Genomic DNA, 4,825 nt, shown 5'->3' on the forward strand with positions numbered 1-4,825 from the left:
CACCATTTGGGGATATGGTAAGAAGAAATGCTCCAAATTAAATTTCACTGTGAGTCTCTGAACAAAATAAATCTGTATCCATAACATATGTATAACACTCTTAGCAGCCTTTGTTTTTGATATAGGTTTTAAGTCCGTATTTCAGAAATTTTATCGAGATTGTCGTTGTGATTGGATACTATAAACATATTATTGATGCTTTGTCGTTATGAATTCATACGGAAGGTGTTGTGCGCTCTATTTAAACAGCTTCTGAAATATTTGTGGTAAATATGTATGAGGAAAATACTCTAATATTTTTACACAAAATTATTAATAAACAAAAACCAAAAAATCTCTTTGATAAATTAAGATTTGCCCGGTCTTATAGAGGAAAAATGTTAATACCCGTCAGAAGACGGAGCATAGTATCGGAATGGCATATCTATATTCATACCATACGTCTTTGGAATTCACTCGTACATGAGATTCAAAGTAACAGTAACGCGTTTGTCTTAAAAAAATTTTATTTAATTTTATCCACAGGTAAATGTTTGATTTTAATATGAGATTGTCTGTATTGTATAACTTTTTCTCATTTAACTTTTTAAACTTATATATCAGGAAAAATGTCTAAAATTGTCTTTTCCATTTCAAAAAAATTAAAAAAAATTGTTGATACTACATCAATGATTTTTGGTACACAGATTAAGAAAAAATCTGCATTCCAAATCTGTTTTCGTTACTAACATTGATGGTTGCGCGCAAAAGATATGACTGTTTTAATTATGCTAATTAGAAAAAATTCTAAAAAAATCGCGGCTTAATATAGTAAGCTGTTATTCCTATTATTGTTAACTGAATTCGTAACCTTTTGCAGTGATGCAAAAAATAATCGCAAAGTCTCAATGGATTCGCGAAAAATCAAATTTGTTAAATAATTTCACGTATTTACAAACATATTTTTGAAACAATAGCGCTCATACTTACGAAAAATATATAAAAAAATTATAACAGCATCCAGACATTTTGAGGAATAAAATGAAACCTAACTTGTGAAGGTTGGAGCTATAGTATTCATGTTATTTACAAAAATACGAAGAAAATATTAAGAAAAAATTAAAATCATATTATTCTAATTTTATTTTTTTATGGTTTTATAGGAAAAGTTGGAGAAAAAAATTTTGAGTTCTTCGGCATTTTCGTGAAAATTTCACGCAATAATGAGATATTCCGTTGTAACAAATTTTTCGCTTATAGTTTTCCTATTGGATATTATTAGAACCTTATATTAAATCACAAGGAATTCCAATTGTGGCATAACGTTAAAATAATGTTATGTTGAATATTATAACATTTGAGACGCATATAAACCGCGTAATTATGAAAATGACATGATGCGCATCCGATTTTCCAACACAGCGAATCAATCCCTTTTATTTGATGTACAGTTTGTCAAATTCTATTTGGCGGCCACGATGTAGCATCTGCTGCATATTAGGGTGCAAAATACTGTAAAATGGTCATAATTTCCGCGAAGTTCATTTACATTTTATGCGCATCCGATTTCAATAATCACCATTAAAAAATACATCATTCTATGCCGTTTCAATGCGATCCATCAAGAACCGTGGATGTAGCATCGCACTTAGTTTTTAGAAAAAATCTATTATATCTCTGGATTTACGAGAGTTTTTAAATATATGTTTTCGCACAGTTTAAACACGCGTATCGATCTATTTATTTAAGTAGAACTGACACATCCAAAACGCGTTTTAATATGCGATATTTAAAAAAAAATTTTGCAAATTTTCGAAATTTGAGGGGTATCATATCCGCCGATCTAGTGGGTGGATTTTTACGCGTCGTGGCTTGTTAGATTCAGAACGTAAAAAAACTAAATTTACGCGGGTTTAAACGGAAATCGATTGACGTTTGTAAATTTTAAACCAAAAAAATAGGTTTTAAACCAAAAAAATAGGTTTTTACGCACAAAAATTTCGTGTTTGGGCGCAGATTACTGTGATCCTGTGAGGGCTACACCCTCATGTTATACATTCAAAAATGCGAAATCGCGAGTACTACAATCAAATAATAAGCTTTTAGGGAAATCCAGCTGCGCGTCCCGATTACAGCAAAAATTCAAAAAACCCTATTTTTCAGGTTTCAAAATGTCAGCATCCGTTTGAGGCAGATACAGTGGATATATTAAAAAATCATGCATTAGAAACTTCAACTCTGAAGTGTGCTCTTTAACTTCTCCTTTGAGCATTAAGCTCTACATTGTGTTGTAAAACCACTAATTGGAAAATAACATAATGAAACTTCTTTATTTCAACGATTTTTTCCGATTTTTTTACCTTGGTACGACCACAGCTTCCGCTCAAATTATTATTTTAAGAAACCCCTCGGTGAATCGGGCTAAAACAGTTTATTTTACCGAAAAGCGGTCAAAAGTTATGGTATAGTAAAACTGATCGCGAGTTACAATACCCCATACCTCAGTTTCAACATAAGTTAATTTTCTACAAAAAGCTTGATATAAGTAATCTTACTGAATTGTTTTTTTTTTTTTTAAATTTCGGTTATTGCGAGTAAAAGTTATAGCGGTTTCAATTCTGATAATAAGAAAAAATCTTAAAAAAGCGCTACTCATTATATTGAAAAACATTGTAAATTAATGGCTTCCTTCATACTATATGATTACTGAGGTCCCATAACTTTAATGAAAAATATGTAAATTTTGGCGGAAAATAAAAAAGAATAGTTTGCAACATATTTTAATAAAATTCAAACTGTTTATGCATCTCAAATATATTTAAAAATATATATACGTAATCTAAACATAGCGAAGATTCAAATGAAAACTTTACAAATCTGTTTAGCGGTTCGCAAATTATAGCAAAAACAAAAAAAAATATATTGAGCAAATTTAATAAACTTTTGTAACAAAAAATATTTCTTTCAAATTTATTTTGTGAGTTAGTTGAAGAAAATGTAGGAAAACTAGGTCGGAGTTGTTCATCTATTTTAGGTAAAATTCATAAATCACGAAATCATCAAAATCACTTGATGCGATACAACGAATTATACCCTCAGCATTTATGCTAACGAGGGTATATACACTTTCATACGGGCAAAATGTGCCTCATCGAAATAATGGTTTTAGACCCCAAGTATGTTTAGGCGAAATGTGTTTCAGACAATTAAGGGTCGATTGAGCAATGTCCGTCCGATAACTCTCGAACGGATGAACCGATTCGGTTCAAATTTTGGCTTTCATAATATTTTGCCCCAACTTAGTTTAAGTTCGAAGATGGGCTATATCGGTCCACTCCTTCCGGTACCTCCAACACAAAAGTTCGAAAATGTTCGGAAAATTTGTCCACTCCTTCGGGTACCTCCCACACAAAATTTCGGAGAAGTTCAGTTCGGGGCCATCTCTCGAATCGCTTTGATTTTGGTTTTAGCAACTTGTATTCACTGCCCCCAATACGACGGTACAAGTTTTATTGAGGGCAAGTCTATACTTCCTGAGAAAATAGCATGAAAGTTGCAAAAAAAAACCCCTATGACACCGTGTGAGGTGGTTGGAGCGTAAGATAAATCTAGAACGGATCTACCGATTCGGTCCAAGATTTGGCCTTAGTAATATTTTGTCCAAACATAGTTTGAGTTCGAAGATAAGCCATATCGGTTCACTCCTTCAGATACCTCCCCACAAAAGTTCAAAAATGTTCGGAAAAATTGTGCGCACGATAACTCTTGAAGGAAGTGACCGATTTGGTACAAACTTTACACGTCCTAATATATCTACTAGATATAGATCAGGTTCGAATATGGACTCTATTTGTCCACTCCTTCGGGTACCTCCCACACAAAATTTCGGATAAATACACTTTAAGACCTGCTCTCGAATCACTTTGATTTTTGTTAAAGTAACTTGCAGTCGTTGCCTCAATTACGACGGTAAAAGTTTTTTCAGGGGCAAGTCCATACTTCTTGAGAAAACAGCCGTATACAGTGGCTGGAGAGCTCGAACCGAATACTGCGTTCGTGCACACTTTGGATATCGTAATACTTCATCAAATATTAGAAGAAATTCGAAGGTGGTGCTCGGTTCCGGTACCAAGCCCAGAAATGGTACGCGCGATATTTCATAAACGTAGCAACCGATTTGGTCCAAACTTTGGATCTCTAAATATTTTATCCAAACTTAGTTTATGTTCAAATATGGATCCTATCGGCCCATTTCTTGGGCTACTACCGACACAATTGTTCAAGATTTTTGCGACATTATGTTTTTCGTAGGCAAGTATGGTACAAAAGCCCTTTCTATCGATATCCCTCACAAATGTTTGAGAAATATTTTCATGTTTTTTCAGCAAAATTGATACTGATATTTTCATGATATTTAATGTAAATAGACATTTCATTTCTTTGGAAACACAAAGTGAAGAATGTTTTTGTCTTTGACGTCATCTATTTAAAATTATGTTTTGTGGGACAATTTTGAGTAAACTCAGAAGAAGTCCGCCTTTAACCCTAAAACGCGTTTTTCATTCTTAGAGATTCCTGGCAATTAGATGAGATTTACAGATTTCGTGTATTGTGAGACCTATAGTAAAATTTGATGGAGAAAAATTTTGTAGAATACTTTGATTTGATATGATGTCATTTTAAAGTTTTTGAAAGATTTTGGAAAAAGGGCAAAAAGATCCTCCTCTGTAAAGTTGCCAAAGACACTATATACCTAAATTGCAAGGATTCCATGATATCTTTACTCGAATATTTCGAAAAAAGAAACTAGAAATGGGCAGAACTTGCCCCGCCTATTTTGATTACT

Source organism: Musca autumnalis, unplaced genomic scaffold (assembly GCF_047663935.1).
Source record: "Musca autumnalis isolate F117 unplaced genomic scaffold, ASM4766393v1 scaffold_3, whole genome shotgun sequence".
In the NCBI taxonomy this organism is placed as follows: Eukaryota; Metazoa; Arthropoda; class Insecta; order Diptera; family Muscidae; genus Musca; species Musca autumnalis.